The sequence below is a fragment of the Myotis brandtii genome, unplaced genomic scaffold, assembly GCF_000412655.1.
Source record: "Myotis brandtii unplaced genomic scaffold, ASM41265v1 scaffold71, whole genome shotgun sequence".
NCBI classification, from domain to species: domain Eukaryota; kingdom Metazoa; phylum Chordata; class Mammalia; order Chiroptera; family Vespertilionidae; genus Myotis; species Myotis brandtii.
Window position 1 is genome coordinate 5,652,380 of NW_005370787.1, and position 18,822 is coordinate 5,671,201.

An 18,822-nucleotide genomic window follows, 5' to 3' on the forward strand; every position below is an offset into this window, starting at 1 on the left:
GCTGGCAAGTGGACATCCCCCGAGGGCTGCCGGGCTGCCAGAGGGATGTCTGACTGCCAGCTTGGGCCCAATCCCCCAGGGAGCGGGCCTAAGCCAGCAGGTGGACATCCTCCGAGGGGTCCCAGACTGCAAGAGGGCATAGGCCGGGCTGAGGGATCCCCCTGCCCACCCGAGTGCACAAATTTTTGTGCATCAGGCCTCTAGTCCATAACATAATAATCTAACGCTTATCAAGATTGAATAAGAGATAAAGTTTTTGATACTCCTTTAAAAACTATAAAGTACCAACGTTTATACACAATTTGCTTTAAGAAATATAAATTAGAATCACATGAAGGTAATATATATATATTAACACAGTTCTCACTTGCATTCTAGACTATTTTCTTAAGGATTAGATTTACAGTCAGTGATAAGGTAATCATATTTATCTCTGAGAATGCCCATGGGAGCAGGTGACTATTATTAGTATCATATATCATGAGTAGACTACAATTGAGATCCTCCTGAGAAAATTGTGAGGATGATGAAGCTAGATAGGTTGGTTGGGTCCTGATTTTGAAAGTTCTTGAATGATATGTTAAGTAAAGCACTTGAGTGTACTGGAGAATCATTTCCAGTTTAGATTCATGTTGCTGGAAGAAATCAGCAGCAATGTGAGTGCAAGAGATTGGAGCTTAGGAGACCAATTATAGGGAGGTTTTAATGTTGAAGTGATGATGACCTGATTCAGGTCATGACAATGGGGATGGATGAAGAAGGTGCAATGAGTCACCGCAGAGATAGAGAAACAGATTATAGCAACTAAATATAAGTGGAAAATTAGGGAGATGGAGAAATAAAAAATGTGGGGTGGCTGTATTGGTAGGATGATGATGTTATTGAGTACAGTCAAACTCAAAGAGATGGATCAACTATTTGGGGAAATAGATGGATCAACTATTTGGGGAAAACAATGAATTCAGTTTTGGACAATTTTGTACTTAAAAAAACTCCTGGAACATCTATGTGGATAAGCTTGATGATAATAAAGTAAATACAACATTTATCAAACACTTATTTGTTACCAGACACTGGGATGCATGCATTTTTCTCAATTTAAGCATGAAAAAAGTGAGCCTTCTTGAAGACAATAATTTGGCCTATGAATGGTGGCTGGGAGTTGAACATAGTCCCTTTGGCTCTAAAGCCTGTGTATATATCCTTAGCCACTGCACCATACAGCTTCTGTAGCTTAGAAGAAATATTAGGGATTGAGATGGGGATTTGAGAGCTATTAGTTTATAAATGATCCTTGTGGTTTTAAAAGGAGATGAGATTTCCTAGGGAGAGATTGTAGAGGAAGAATGCTGGCAGAATACATATGTACAATTTAAGCAGAATAAAGTTATGATAGACATGTAATGTCATGCAATGTTGTAAGACTGCTTTACATTGATTTCCTGTTGTAAGCAAATGGCTTTCTGAGAATAGTAATGTCCTTTTGTTCAATGCAGTTCATCTCTCATTTATTTTTGGGAGATGAAGTCAGTTTAACAATATGTATGACATTCTTTTCTTAAGAAACAGATGAAGAGGTGACCTTCTGCACTGCTCTCTGAAGGCAGGTTAAAATGCAAGTATTGGGGTTAGATGAACTGTCTCTATTTCTCTGTAAGACTATGATTATTTTGCTTCTTTATTTCACTTGGTATAGCTAGATTTATTCACTATTGATCAGGATGATATACTGGGAAGGAAAACAATTGGAAATTATAACATAAAAGAAAGAAAACACCTAGCTTTTTAATGTTACTCTACAGGCCCATTTAGAATTATTATTTTTTAGTGTGTAATATAAAGAAATAAAAATTCTTCATTGTTTCATAGTGCCCTTCAGCCTACTTTTCAAAATTTATTTTCAAAAATTCTTTTCTAGTTGTAATAGGAGTGACAACAAATTTTAAAGAATGCAGAAGTCTCTAATGTCTTTGTTTCCAATACATTTCCTAGTACAAACAATCTGCCACTGTGCCAAATTTTTTAGAAGGTCAAGATTATTTTTATTTTGGGGGGATGAAGAAACCCTCATTAAAATGGAAATAACTCTGGACAGGGTAACAGATGAGGTGTGAGCTTTTCAACCTGATCACATGGCAGAGTTACCACCTTAGGGCCAGGACTTCACTTTCAGAGGATATTGATTTAATTGAATATAAAGGGGTGGAATTTGAGCACTGGTATTTTTTTTCTTTATTGGCTTAAAATAGGAATTTATTGTCTCACGGTTGTAAATGCCAGAAGTCCAAAGTCAAGGTAGGTGTCTGCAGGTGGTACTGCCTCTGGCGGCTCTAAGGGAGAGTTGATCCTTGCCTCTTCCAGCTTCTGTTGGCTGCAGGTGTTCCTTGTCTAGGGGCTACATAGCTCCAACCAGCCTGTGTTTGCATGACCTTTTCCTCCATGTGTTTAATCTCCCTCTGCCTTTCTCTCATAAAGGCAACTGTCATTGGATTTAGAGCCCATCTGAATAATCCAAGAAGACCTTGTCTCTAGATCCTTAATATCTGAAATACCTTTTTTTTCCATATAGGGTCACATTCATAGGTACTCTGGACTAAATCATGCCTCCCCAACCCAAATTCAATATTGAAACTCTAACCTCCAATGTGATGGCATTTGGATATGGAGCCTTTGAGAGGTAATTAGGCTTAGATGAGATAATGAGAAGTAGGAGAGACCTAATGGGTTTAGTGTTTTTATATGTGGAGACATCAGAGAGCTTGCTCCTCTTTCTCTCTTTCTCCATCTGTGAGGACACAGCAAGAAGGTAGCCAGGAAGAGAATTCCTGCCAGGAACTAAATCTGCTTGCACCTTCATTAAAAACTTCTAGCCTCTAGGATTGTGGGGAAAAATTCTGTTGTTTAAGCCACCTAGTCTATGGTAATTTTTCAATAATATGTTTTTTTTAAAAAAAATATTTTATTGATTTTTTACAGAGAGGAAGGGAGAGGGATAGAGAGTTAGAAACATTGATGAGAGAAAAACATCGATTGGCTGCCTCCTGCACACTCCCTACCGGGGATGTGCCCGCAACCAAGGTACATGCCCTTGACCGGAATCGAACCTGGGACCCTTGTGTCCGCAGGCCGACACTCTATCCACTGAGCCAAACTGGTTAGGGCAATAATAATATGTTTTTTATTGATTTCGGAGAGGAAAAGAGAGGGAGAGAGAGATAGAAACATCAACGCTGAGAGAGAATCATTGGTTGGCTGCCTCCTGCACGCTGAACACTGGTGATTGGGCCTGCAACCGGGGCATATGCCTTGACCAGGAATCTAACTGGGACCTCCTGGTTCATAGGTTGACACTCAGCCACTGAATTATGCTGGTCTGGCAATGGTGATTTTTATGGTTGTCCTAGCTGATGAAGACAGCAGGTTGCTAGGAGTTAGGTCACAGCCGTGGGCAAACTACGGCGCGTGGGCCGGATCCGGCCCGTTTGAAATGAATAAAACTAAAAAAAAAAAAAGACCGCACCCTTTTATGTAATGATGTTTACTTTGAATTTATATTAGTTCACACAAACACTCCATCCATGCTTTTGTTCCGGCCCTCCGGTCCAGTTTAAGAACCCATTGTGGCCCTCGAGTCAAAAAGTTTGCCCACCCCTGAGTTAGGATATAGACACATATTTTAGGGACCATTAGTCAATCCACTGCAATCAGTATCACCTGAAGCTCATTGTTTACATTTTCACTTTTCCAGGCCAGGATTAAATAATAGAAAAACAGACTCTTTCCCTTTCTCCCCTGCAGTTAAATACTTGGATACTGCTGTTTTTTAAACTCCTCATGAGATTCTAATTCACAGCTGAGCTAACACAAGATGAGATAGTCTCATAAATCAGAGATCCTTTCAATAATACAGACCATTACGCATCTTAGATGGAACAGAGACAGGAATGGGGACTTAAGGGTGGATCCTAAAGTTCTATCGTCTTTCAATGTCCATGCACTTTTTACCCAGAATAATAGCTAAAACTTCTATGTGGAGTTTGTAGGAATCAAATTATTAATCAGATCTATTTTATATGTTATAGAACAATTGTAACATTATCCATGGTTTATGTTTATAGGTCCTAGTTTCTTTTTAGTATGGGTAATTTGTAGGCAGGGATACTTTACTAAGGGCATTTCAGAGAAAATCTTTGTTTCTCCTATTAAAAATCATTGGTCTATTTATCTGGAGGCCCAATTGACATGAGGATTAAAGAATGTCACCTGTTTTCTTTTCATTTTTCCCAGGGTGCCCCTTTTCTCCTTCATTCCTCCATCCCACACCCCCGCCCCCCGCCCCATACACACATGAATCAGACAGAGATTGGCTGCTTTAATTCTTTGGTCCCAGCAACCATGGTTGAAATCCATTGACAGCCTGCTGGAGCGGTGTTAAATACTAGCAAAAAGGGTGCAGATAAAATGATACAATAAGAAAAATTGCCTGTATCCCTCTTGCTTAAGGCTGTCATTCATGTAACAGACATTTATTGATCACCCATTATGTGCTAGACAGAAGGGATGGTGGGGTAAAAATGACACAGTTCCTAATGTATAGACAGACAATGAAATAAGCAAACATATAAGAAGATTAACTGTGATAAGAGCTATGGAAGGCTTAAGAAACCAAGGAGGAACCCTCAGATGGTGCAGTCAAGGGAGGGTTCTCTGAGGAAGTGATGCTTGAACTGAGAACTGGAGTTGAGATTGAGTCTATTTCCTAAAGGGCTGAGAGAAGTGCCTCCTTGGCAGGGAAGGGAAAGGGTTTTTTTTCAGCAAGAGAAAGGAGACCAGCGTGGCTAGAGCATGGTGACTGACAGGAGGAGTGGATGGGCTGGGGTTGGAGAGGAAGGCAGCAGCCTTACCATGCAGGGCCTTGTTGGCCAGGGCTCCAGGTTAAGATTTTGTTCTTCATAGCAATGCGGAGCTGCTGAGGGGTATGAGGAGTATGTAAGTGGGAAGTGAAAGCATTTCTCATTAAAGTGACAAAAGGCACTTATCAGATGTGATTATAGAAAAAACAAACAGTTCTTTAACCAATAGCTATGTCTGGTGCCACAGACTTTGCTGACTAGAAAAAACATTAATTTTTTTCAAGGAGAAATTCTGGAGCTGCTACATGTAAGTGGAGAAAACAACAGAGATAGAAATGCTTGCAGGTGGGCAAGAATTATGTACAAGAACTCTGAAAATGGGAGAATATTTTGACCAATCTCATAGCTTACTGCGCAAAGTAATGAAATGCATACTGGGATTGAAAATACCTATTCTTTCATATGTAATGCAATAGGTTGGTTAAGTTCTTTATTGTAGTCAAAGCCAAAAAAAAAAAAAAAAAAGAGGAAATATTTTGACCAATCTCATAGCTTACTGCGCAAAGTAATGAAATGCATACTGGGATTGAAAATACCTATTCTTTCATATGTAATGCAATAGGTTGGTTAAGTTCTTTATTGTAGTCAAAGCCAAAAAAAAAAAAAAGAGGATTACAGTAGACAAAGCCAAAGTAATTTACATAAAACACAATGGAAAGTGGCTGAGAAGAGGACAATTTTGGAAAATGATCTCTCTAGGAATGCTGCCAAGTTAAGTGGCAGGAGATATTGATTATATAGACCTGTCATGGATTGGTTTAACTGGTCATTCTGAAAATTGAATTGGATTTTTCTTCCTGAAATGATGTTTTTGAAGTTGTGCCAAAAGCAATTTCTCTTCCCACCCATTTTGGTTTGTGTCTGCTTTTCAGACTTAATAGTGCTCAGGCATTTATAATGTTGGTCACAGGAAAGTCTTTCTGCATGCCCGGAGCAAGCTGATTGCATTACATCATTTTACATGACAATTTCCCTCACTTTAAAAATTGTATATATTCTGCAACAAAGATATATAATACAAAATGCAGTGTGGAAATAGGTGAAGCACAGAGTAGAAGGAAAAGCAACAAAACATGCAACTGCATAAATAAGGTGACTGTACTCTTCACACCAGGAAACTTTTGAGAGTAAAAGGTGATGTTGTTAATTACACTTTACAACAGGCTTAAACTGGAAGTGTCCTGGGAAAACTGTATGGATATTTACCCTGTAATAAGAGGGGATATGAGAATATGGGTAAAAGCAAAATGTTGGTGACAGGTAGGTATTTGTTTAAGGCACAAGAATCAGAATGAGGCTTCAGTATAGGATGTCTGATGGTGGATTGTGGAATGGGGCACATGGTAATTCGAAAGCCAATAGGAAAGGCTGGTAGCAATACCCTCTGTAATAAAAATTTACCTAGTATATTCATGGAGTCTAAGAAAAGAGCAAGTCTAATCTCCAACTCTATGCAGAAATACTAAGTATGTAAGTGAAAGATAAATGAAGCATTGTCCTGTGATATGAAAGTAATTAAATATAAATAACTATACGAAAACATAAGTGACTACAGTCTGATATGATTGCAGAAGTTTTTAGGGATGACATATTATTTCAGGCAGGTTTGGAAAGATGAATAGGTCTTGGGGGGAAAAAGCATATGAGAATGAAAGGTAGTCCTAATATAGATGGTATGATGCAAGATGCATATTGGTAATAATTTGGCTCAAACATATGCATACATGGGACTTTCAGGAAATAAGTTTTGAAATATAGATTGTCACCAACTCATAGAATGGCCCCGAGATTCAACATGTGCCACCTGCTCATTGGTGACTATCTCACAAGTTATATCTCATAACAATGCAAACTGAAGCTGGAGATTCGTCAGCTGAATCTGAAACCGAAGATGTTGACAATAATAATCTGGTTGAGAATGCAAATTCTTACTCTCATAATCAACTTTACTAAATGAATTTTCTGCCATTTATCATCAGCCTACTTTTAACCATAAGTTAGATAAGATTGCCTTTAATTGTCATTTTGTAACAGTGGAAATTGTAACCCACCCCACCATTCTTTTGACATTGTTTCTGTAAATGCTGACTGTGACTAATAGGTAGCTTGTAGATAAACAACATGTTTATATAAGAATCCAAGGAACTAAATTCAGAATATACAGACTCTGACCTTCAGTCATCCCAGTTCTGGGAAATTTTCTGACCTTCAAACGTAGAGCCAGGATGACAAAGACCAGGATGACACATGCCAGACCATCACTTGACCAGTCTTAAAGTCCTTGTCAGAATGGATGTGCTGGCCTGCAGGTAGAGAACTTTTCAACCCTCTCCCCTTGATTTTTTGCTCAGCTTTGCCTCTCCCTCCTTGTAAAAACCTCTGCCTGCCCTGAGATGTTGAGATGGGCTCTGTGACACGAGTTCCGCTTCTTCTCAGGCAACCAGCACTTGAATAAAACCTCTTTCCTATTTCACCAGCATCTGTCTCAAGAGTTTGGTTTTTGTGGCAGCAGGCAGACAAACTTGGATTCTGGTTATAATTTGAGATATAAATAAGATTGACTCACATCTCTCGTCACACTGCCCACAGGAATGGCCGTGTTCCTCAACATCCTGGCTTACAATCCTTGCTTCTGCTGGGCCTTCTCTCCCTCAGCCTGCTGCCCTCTCAGCTCAGCACGTGCACAAGTAGGAAACTCAGCCCTTTCCCCCCTATTTTCCACTTAAAACAGACACCACAAAGCATCTTGGTTTGGAGTCTGTTGAAAGCAGAGTCATGGATGGGCAAAGTCTTGGTAGTCTATTGGGAAGATGTTCCCAGGCAGCAAGAATGAAGCGTTGGGAGTCATAAGGCAGGGAAAGAAGAAAAGCCCATGTGAGGTGTGCTGTTGTTCTTGTTGAGAACAGTGAGGTGCCCCATCCCCCTGGGACCTCCTGATGCCTCCCAAATTGGTCCATCCCCAGGATGGGAGTATGAGAAGCTATTCACCGTCTCCAGCCCCTAGTGGCTGAAGGATGACATAGACATAAACACTTCCTGCATTCTGGGCAGGGCTGTATTAAGGTAAACAGGCTCATGTTGCACATGGTGAGAAGGACTAGAGTAGCAGGGACTGCTCCAAGCAGGGACTGTAAGCATCCATGGGGTCACTGGCTGGCAAGTCTAGGCTTGCTCAGAACTGTCCTCCACAGATGTGCTTGAAATTGGAGGTGGGCTCTTGGAGTAAGGCAAAAGCAACAGGCATGGATCAGTTGGGTCCTTATACTAAAAGGACCTGTCTTGGCTTTGAAAGAAGTTACATGGCAGAAAAATTAGGATATCAACTTAAAATTAAATATTAGACATTCCTATTTCTGAAAGGCTTTTGACCATCCTGAATTTTTCATGGGATGTCTTATTTTCTATGTAAATTGCTCTTCCCAACCTGCTGCCTCATCCCTTAACTCCACGTCTCTGTCGGGTTCCCCCTACGACTGGGGCTTTCTTACGGAATTGTCTTGATATTATCAGCCAGAACAATCTACCTTTCTGTCTCTAACCAGAATTCAGACTAACACTTGCATACTAAAAAATGCACTTAAGCTCTTGTGGAAAGCATAGTCATCCACTCTCAGTGTCTGTCACCCAGAAGCATTGAAGAACTGACCAAGATTTGGAAAGGTGAGTCTTACCATCCCATTCCCTTTCAGCCACAGCCACAGGTGGGTTGAATGGAGCAGTTTAGAAATGAATTTGCCCTCTAATGTGAATGATCCTTCCCACTCCCAGCCTGACAGCACCTGAATGGCAGATGGGCCAATTGGCGGTAGAGGTTTTAAATATTTTATTTTTTTCCCTCGGAAGCTCAGAGAAGTTAAGTAACTTCCAGCTCACATAGACAATGAGTGCCAGAGCTGGGATTCAGATTCACTTATGTCTCTTTAACAACAATTACGCCATATTGCCTGCTTAAAATAATGTCATGCTTACATTTAACGGACCTATTAGCTTTTTCTCTCCTAGATAGAACTGGTTGGAAAGTACTTAGTTGAAGACAGAAAATTACAATTCTTAAATAAATCTGGCCTAGCTAATTATCAAATTCAATACTTTGAGAATGAGAAAAACTTTGTTGTTCATAGTTGATTTATCAATTGCTTTTATATCACCTCAGTATTGAATTCAGCTGCATGTTGTTTTTTAATGAATTTGGGCAAATGGACTAAAGAGAAAATCCAATAAGTTTCCTAAACTACAAAGGAGTCAGGTCAAGGGTGTGTGCATTTACGTCAAATATGCTCAGTGCCAAAAATAGTATAGGAAGGAAAGGATCAATGTCATGTGAGGGTCTTTAGCATAATTTGTCTTGAACTTACTGTGATAAAGCTCAGACTAACATTTTCTAGTTTTCTTTCCCCAGTTGATTTTATATATCGAATCTCATAAGTATGTACATGCATACACATATAGTCCTATACTGTATTTATACATAAAGTAGTCATGTATTGACTGAGTTTAAATTTCTTTGGATGCTTTCTGTTGTCAAGTATGTTTTAGGACAAAAAAAATTACAAAATTTTAAACTGTTAAAAAATTAAATTTTACTTCTGCATCACTGTATTTTATCATATAAATCCATAGATGAAAAATAAAATAATAATAAAGTATATAACATGAAATGTGTAGTTATATTCAAAACATAAATATATTAAGGAAAAAATGTGGTATTATTATTATTATAGAATTCAGAACTTCAGAATTCAATCATTTGTCTCATCCTATAGCACCTATGTGTTTATTAAAGAACTTAAAAAGAAAGGTATTGGTTATATATACAGTTGTTAATATGAAGCTTAATATCTTTCAGCTGTGTTTATCCATATAATTTGTCTTTGATTATTAGTATATTTAGTTAGTAAGTCTAGTTTCATTCTTTTAGTAAGTCTAGCACCTCTCCGTGTGCGTGTGTGTGTGTGATATTCCTGATAGAATTCTTTAAAATATTCTGATCCAGAGTCCTTGAAAGTCTTTGATTATTAGTATTTTTAGTTAGTAAGTCTAGTTTCATAAATGAGCACCTCTCCGTGTGTGTGTGTGTGTGTGTGTGTGTGTGTGTGTGATATTCCTGATAGAATTCTTTAAAATATTCTGATCCAGAGTCCTTGAAATTCAGTCCTGAAGGAGAAAGTCCTTGCTTCTAGAGATTATTCTAGGTTCTGACATTCTAAAGTCAACCTTTATTTTCTCCAAAACAAAGTAATTGTGTTGATATTGAGGTGTCACTGGAAAAAAATAGGTTTGGTCTCCTAGAAATACAGTTTAATAATTGCCATACCTGTCATTATAAGGACAATAATGCATTTGTTTTTTTCTTCAAAAAGGTTAAGGACACTGTTACATTATCAAAAGTAGCACTTTCAAAATTGCACAAAATGATACATGTTCTTTTGAAGGCATTTATCAATGACTATTGATTCAACCCAGAAACCAGATTTATAATGACTTTTTCTAAGTATGTGTCACAATAAAGTCCCTGAACCAGCAATCTTCAAATGAGGTGGGTGTGCTTGCATTGAGCCCTGATCTTGGGACTACCCTTTGAGACTTTTAGCTTATCAAAATAATGCTTATTTAAATTGGCAAAAGATAAATTGGGTACTTTAATGATATTTTTTTCTAATACTCATTGTTGGCATATCTTTAAATGTGTACTAATATGAGGATGAATATTCATTTAATGAACATTAGCTTTTTCTTAGATTTTAGACTGGAAAGTATTTTCTTGATCTTTAGAAAAATGAATGATGTGTTTGATTTTCAAATTATGCAATTAATAAATTAATCCAGTAGTGTAAGAAGAAATTTAGAGTAAGTGTATAACTCAATGATATTCTTTGTGTTTTTATCTTTAATGTTTTATATTAATTGTACAATTTTTATTAACTTACATTTTCTATGCAAGACTTTTATTTTAGGACAATACCAAAATAATGGAGCAAACAAAAATTATTAGGTATAGATTTACTAAGTCCTCTTATTTGTAAAAAAGAATTAATTTTATGGTATTGCACAGTTTTAACTATTTTGAAAATAAATTTGCCATATCATTTAAAATCTTTTTCTAGATATCACCAGAATGTAATTTAGGATTAATTTTAATTAAGCATACATTATCTCAACTAATTCAGTGGTGTCTCATAGTTTAAAAAAATGAAACAGTTGGAGGATATTGTCAGTCCTTGCTCTCACCCTTCCCCCTGACAACCACTGATTTGCTTTATGTTTCTATGGTTTATGTTTTCCAGAAATTTTTTATAAATAACACCACATATAGTTTTTTTGTGTGTTTTAGGTATTCAATTTAGCAGATTTTTGAGGTTCTTCCATACTGTTGCATGTGTCAGGACTTTTTTCTTTCTCATTTCTAGGTATTATTCCAATGTAAGATGTCATCATTTGTTTATTCACTGAGCAGTTGATGTATATTATTGTTGCTTATATATTTTGTTTATTATGAATAAAGATGCTATAAACATTTGTGTTTATCTTTTTGTAAACATTCATTTTTATTTCTTACAGACCATATGGTAAGTGTGTGTTTTAACTTTTTAAGAGGCAACTAAACTGTTTTACAAAGTGATTATAGTATTTTATATTCTTAACAGCAACAAATGAAGATTACAATATTTTTTTTACATCTTTGCCAATATTGGGTATTGTATTTTTTATTTTAACCATTCTAATGGGAGTGTAGTGGTATTTGTCTTTTTATTTTGCATTTTTCTAATAATAATGTTAAATTTCTTTTTGTGTGCATAATCCTATTTACATATCTTCTTTGGTGGAATGTTTATTCAGGGCTTTTGACCTTTTCTAAATAAAATTATCTTTTTATTATTGAGTTGTTAAGAATTCTTCATATATTTCAAATAATACCCTTCATCAATGTTTTGCATATATTTTCTCCTAGTCTGTGACTTGTCTTCATTTTCTTGACATTAACTTTTGAAGAGCAAAAGTTATCAATTTGGATGACCTCAATTCAACAACTTTTATTTTCTTTTTCATTTTTTTTTTGGATCAGAGTATTTAACATCTATTGGCTACAATTACCCACATTTATCTCTATCACTGGATCTATAACACTTCAAACTTCCTTCCTCTATACAAAGGGGACATGGGCATTCACAACATTTGCCTGGGTGACTATTTCCCTCTGCTTCCCTGGCTAACAAGCAGTCTGTCACTGATACACTGTTTAAATAGGTAAATATGTAGGATTCTGTTCCTGCTTCCTTGATCCATCTTCTTCTTTCCATTGACTCCTAGAGAGTAAACGACTTCTTTAATTTCTACATTCTTGGTGAAGTCAACTCATAAATCCTAAGAAATTAAAATAAAATTGTTGAGCTTAGTTATTATAGCCACATTATAGCTAGGTAAGGACATATTTTCTCGGTCTTAGCAAATAATTTTCTGAAGAACACTATGTAACTGAGATTCCTTGAAATGTACTTTACCAAAAGACCTGCTTACAGTTTAAATTTATTTGATGTTATGATAGATTGAAATATTGTTAACTGGACAAAATTACATTATCCAACTGCAATATATATTCATTCAGTATTTCATGCTTACCATTTTAAATAAAAATGGTATTTTATTTGTATAAAACACTCACTAGTGTTTCTCTTTTCAAAAATTATTTAAAGCCCAGACCACAGTTGATGTTTTGCTTTTATTTCAGGAATAATGGTAACAAAAAGATTAAATATATGTTGGCAAACTAATATACTTAAGGATACTATGCTGTTTGTTTAGAGGATTTGTTCTTCAAATTTTTAAGTCTTTAAAAATTGACAATTGTGTACATTGCTAAATAGTTTGTTTTGCTCCCGAGGCCCAAGGATAGTTCTACAGAGTATTATGTGCATAGTTAATCAATAAAGAAAAATAAAGCATGAAAGTTAACTCTTATCTCCTAATCCAGAAATGTGAGTAAAATGTTGTTTAATGCCCTACTAAGCTACCAAGGGACCTTTGCCTTCTTGTAAATTTTTCTTTCCCTGTAGAAAACAACTAGAAAGTGATTATAATTTTACATTATTTTGCTGTAATTACCTATCCTTTAATATTTGATTACAAGCATTTTATTGAACTTTCAATTTCACATACATTCTCTTTATCTTTCACCTTCATAAAAATGTATATATGTCAAAGAGTATAAAATATATAAGGAAAAAAGATGCAAATCCTAGATTGAACTATATTTAATAAATAAAATAAAATAGAAAGTGCTTTAAAAATAATAATTCATACTTTTCTTTTCTAAAATCTTCAATAATAGAAATGAAAATTCATGGTGAAATGAATAAATGTTTTCTTTCATATACATAGAATAAAAATATGTTCAATCTGTTTTCCAGGCTGCTGACTATAATTCTAAAATTGTAAAATTTATTATGTCATTTCCGTGCTTTAAATTGTCAATCATTGTCTATTGAATGCTAGATAAAAATCTAAATTTATCTTCCATATGTAGTCTTTATTTGTACTCTTCTTATTCTTTTTTTCTTATTGCTAAATATCATCTCCTGAGCAGTTACTTATAATTGGTGTTTTTTTAATTCAACATAGATTACTTGATAATCTGCAAGGTAGAAAGTTCTAGTATCTGAAGTTACTAGTAATACTAGTACTTAGTATTACTAAAGCTTATCTTAAACCTTTAAAGATTAAAAAAACTCACAGTCTAGTGAGGGTACATCATCATCTGTCCTCATCCTCATCATCATCATCATGATGATAACCACCCTTTCTTGTTTACATGAGACAGACACTGTGCAACCTGCTTTACCATGTATGAACTCACTTAACATTTAGTGTAACCTGTAAGGTAAACATATTTTGCTCTACTTTAAAGGTGAAGAAATGCCCTTGCCAGTGTGGCTCAGGGCACATGCCCAGGTTTTGGATTTGGTCCTGGATGGGAAGCAACTGATGGATGTTCTCTCTCACATCAATGTTTCTCTCTTGCTCTCCCTTTCTCTCTCTTTAAAAAAATCAATAAAAACATATTAAAAAATAAAGATGAAGGAATGGAAGTTAAGGGGTGTTAAACAACTTAATTAAATTTACATAGCTGATAAGTTCATGTTGTATACCTGGAATTTCAACTGATAACGATTTTTGCAATTTTCTCTACATGACTTTTCCTATAACATATTTCAGTATCCTATGGGAAACACCACAAGAGTATAGGGAATTGAAAAGGTTGTTGATGGTGGCCACATTCCTGCCCATTGTGACGAAGGTTTTACTTCCTAGAGGAGGAATCACTTCAGATGAACTTGGGAGGATGCCTATAACTCTACCAGGTGGACAAGGAGTGAGAAGAAGATTATTTCAGTTATTTGCATAGTTACAAACAAGACAGCTCGGCATTGAGGAAAAAAGAAAGGGCATTACAAAGGTACAAATACATTGTACGAACTATGGTTTCTGTAGTGTGCGTGTGTGTGTGTGTGTGTGTGTGTGTGTGTGTGTGTGTGTAGTAGAGTATCTTAATATAATACATAGTGTATAATTTACCGATATAAATTTTTTCTCAAGTTTTAACAATTAGTTCCCTAGAAAGACATTTAATTAGACAACCTTTTGTTTTCAAATAAGAAAATATTGTTGGCAACATAATCAGATGTCATAATAATAACAACACTATATTACTTTATTATAATCTTATGATACATCACAAACATTTTGTATTACAAGAGTTATTAAAATTGATATCTTGAACCCAAAAGATAACATTGACCACAAGGTTTTATAGGGTTCTAATTTTGATTCTTGTTAGTAGTTTATTTCTTAACCTTAGGCAATGCTATTGGCTAAAGGTGAAGAGTTATAGTTTTTAAATGATTTTCTATGCACTCTGTCCATTCTCTGTGCTGATAATTGTTATAGGTTTGTTTATTAATAATTGCAATATTTCCTAATAATATTTCATATGTGTTTCAAGACTCTTCTAAATAATGGCCGGTTACTTAAATCCTTCAGATGCTTAAATCTTACAACCTAAGCACTGTTGCTACTGTTGTGTTAGATTTCCATATATGTGCTTCCTTTTTATACCTGAAGTGAAGGCCACTGCTTGTTTTGTATAATCAGTGTCAATGTGAAGGTAACAATTCCTTCCATAGTCTTCACTGCAATGTCAAAAAGGGAATGATTGACATAATCCAGGTACTGAATTTCATCTAGGTGAGAGAAAAAACATTTACTCCAAAAATGGATCATTATATGGAATACTAGAGATTATCAAAATTACCATTTAGAAATTTAACATCATTGTGTAGTAGAAGAGAAACTAAAATATTTTAGTATTAATTGGTAGACATTTAGTGTTTATTTTCTTTTTTCCCTTATATAATAGTAAGCTGGTTATTTTCTAATGCAATCATTATGATAATTGTCGACTTGAGTTGTGAATAGATACACAACACATCTCAGAAAATCACTTGTTTACATTCTTAGAGATTTCAGAAAAAAATTAAAAAAAATTTATTTGGTATTTAAACAAATATATTAATTTATTAGTAGAAAAAAAAGGAGGCCTTACTTGACCTTAGAGCAGCCCTGCTGATGAGTTGTTCCATTGCAGGAGAAGACCCAGGATTAGATATTTAAAGTAGGAGGCTCTCCTTAGATTTACAGCAAACTGGCTGAATTATTTCATTGTAACCCTTCTTTTATAAAAATATATTTTTATTGATTTCAGAAAGGAAGGTAGAAGGAGAGGGAAATAGAATTATCAATGATGAGAGAGAATCATTAATCGGCTGCCTCCTGCACACCTTACACTGGTGATAGAACCCGAAACCTGGGCATATGACCTGACTGGAATTGAACCATGACCTCCTGGTTCATAGGTTAATGTTCAACCACTGAGTTATGCCAGTTAGGTTGTAATCTTTCTTAAATGTAACTTAAAGTATTTTTAATAAAGAAATTCCATAACTAATTTTTAAAAACTCTCCAAGTGTTTTATTAAGGCTACAATTAGGTATTTTTTCCTATACTGTTTATGAATTACAGTCCCTAATTCAGTTACAAAAATGAATATGCTATCCTGTCACATGTTTTTTTTTTTTTTCAGGCTGCCTGCACCCCCTTCAGGGTGGGGGTCCCCACTGGGGTGCCTGGACAGCCTGGATGAGGGGCTGAGGGCTGTTTTCAGGCGGGCCAAGCCTGCAATTGACGCTCCCAGTCTCTCCTTTTTTTATTTTTTTTTATTTCTCGGATTTATTTACCTTCTGTAATTGAAACTTCGTTGCCGCTCCAGCTCTGAGGCCAGCTGGCTGAAAACAGGTATCTGGGGATTGTTTAGCTTCTATAATTGCAACATTGTTAGAGTGCAGCTCAGAGCCCAGCCGCAGCAGGCAATTAGGTATTTTTTCCTATACTGTTTATGAATTACAGTCCCTAATTCAGTTACAAAAATGAATATGCTATCCTGTCACATGCCTTTTTTTTTTTTGCCACTCTACCAAAACACTTTACATTTGTCTATGTCTATAATTTCAGTATTTCCAACTTTATTCTTTTATTTAAATTATTTGAACAGGTCATATTTCTCAATTTTATTTTTTAAAATTATTTTTTAATCTTTCCAATATAGATGTAATTAGTCTTTATTACTTAAATTTTAACTCAGTCTTCTGATTGACAGTAGTAATACATACTTAGAGTGTTTTCCTGTTTTTATGTTGGACTTCAGACATGAAAGCTTGAATATTGGAGACCCAGCATTGTCAGCCAGGACTAAATCACTTGTTTGGAAGGCATGAAGAGACCTGTCACTCATAAATAATTTTTATATTCATGACATTTTAAAGGTGCAAGTTTGAAAGCAGTTATTTAAAACTAGAGAGTCAACTTAGAGCAACATATTTTCAACCTCATCTATTATTATTTATTGAATGTCCACTGAGCCAGTGGCCTGTGATTAGTATATTTTACAGGCTATCATGGGAAGATTTACCAGTCAACTCTAAATCCCTCTGTTCAGATGATTAAAACTTCCAAAATGGCTTTTGAATTTCTAACTCCATTTTTATATCTGGGAGGAATTTTGTTTGAAATAATATTGACATAGGCAATGTTGATGGATCTATTTTTTAAGCAAATAATAATAGAAGATAATTTCAAATAAATAAGAAGAGTCTTTACTTGGCATTTTGAGATTTTTTAAAATATAAAAATAGTGCAATAAAATGGTAATAAATGCAGGAATATTTTTTTTACACAAATACACAAACACACACACACACACACACGCACTCACACACGCACTCCCACATACACACACACACACAAAATCACACATACACTACCCCACCTATGCAGGAATATTTTAATCTAGCTTTAAATTCTTGAACCTGCACGCCACAGAAATGTTTATGTCAATAATTTGCAACTGGAAACATGAAGGATTATCAACAACTCCAGGGAGGTTTTAGAAATGAGCAGCTATGTTATCCTTAAGATTTTCAAGAATCTGTTGCTCAGGATGCATAGTGATTGAAATCCAATGCTTTGCATTGCATTATGTTTTTGTGAGAGAGTAAGGCACTTTCAGAAATGGGATGAGGAAGCAAAATACTAGTACATCATCTTTTTTAAAATTTTTTTTAAAGTTTATAGGACTTCTTTAATGCTGTGTTTGGGGGAGTATATGACTTAATTTGCAACAGGCTTACATGTGCCAGTTAGTTACACTAATAGGATTTCCTTCCAGTGCAGTTTTCAAAGTACATCATCTTTAATAATGCAAATATCTAGGTGAGAATATAAATGACTAGGTGGAATAAAGTAGATTTTTATTCTCTCTAGGGTAATTAAAAATAGGAGTAATTGTAGTTGTTTAAAAACTATAGGTTTGGTTTTGAGGAGGGGAGAGAGAGAGAGAGAGAGAGAGAGAGAGAGAGAGAGAGAGAGAAAGAATACCTCTGATCCTTCAAAATCCAGGTGGAATTAAGCAATTTATGAGGAGTTTAAAATTCACTAAACACTTTCAATACCCTTACTTTCAGAATTCAGTTCCTGATGCTGGCTTTCCTATCCATGCAACACAAATATATCTTCTTAAACAAAGATATCAGAAGAACCTCTTGTGTCTGAATTTCGGAAACTCTGTGCCTGCTCTTTATTCTTCCTCTTTACTTGGGTTTGAGCAAAGAATGAGCTTCAGACATCGAGATTCCTTCCAAATAGAAGCAAAGGTCAAGAAAGGCTACATTTGGCCAAGGTGTATGGACTGGGGAATGTCAAGAAATACAAGGCACACAATACATGGTCAGTTTTGTAACCATTTCCTTCTGAGTGACATTTTCTTGCTATTCATCAGCTGAAATTCAACAGATAAGCTTCCATAGAAGAACGCCCAAGGCAATTCTTTGGAGAGGGTGTGGGAGTGGAGAGAGCTGGTTTCATGAATGTGAATATATGTACATTGAGTCAAGAACAAAGGAGACAGGAGTGGAACCAAATAGAAGGGAAGACATTGTCTTTAAATAATATGTCTTCAAAACTTGTAGTTTTTGTAAAAACAATGTTATGGATGTTCTGGAAAAATGGAATCAAAGTAATAGTTTCATGACTTATGACAAGAACAAGAAGATTAAAGAGTAAACAGGGAAAGACTCGGGAAAAGGGTAAATGGGCCCATTTGGCAAATATCCTTCTTTGGAGAGACTTAGGAGAAAACTGAGACATTTACTTATACAGACTGCACAAGTGGAAACAAAGGAAAATAGCACTTGGAATTTAAGTTATCCCTGGCCCTGCTTCATAAAATAAGTTATAGATCAAAACCAAAGCTGTGTGCAGGTTTACATAAACTGTGTTTGCTAGAAACAAGCATTCACATGTC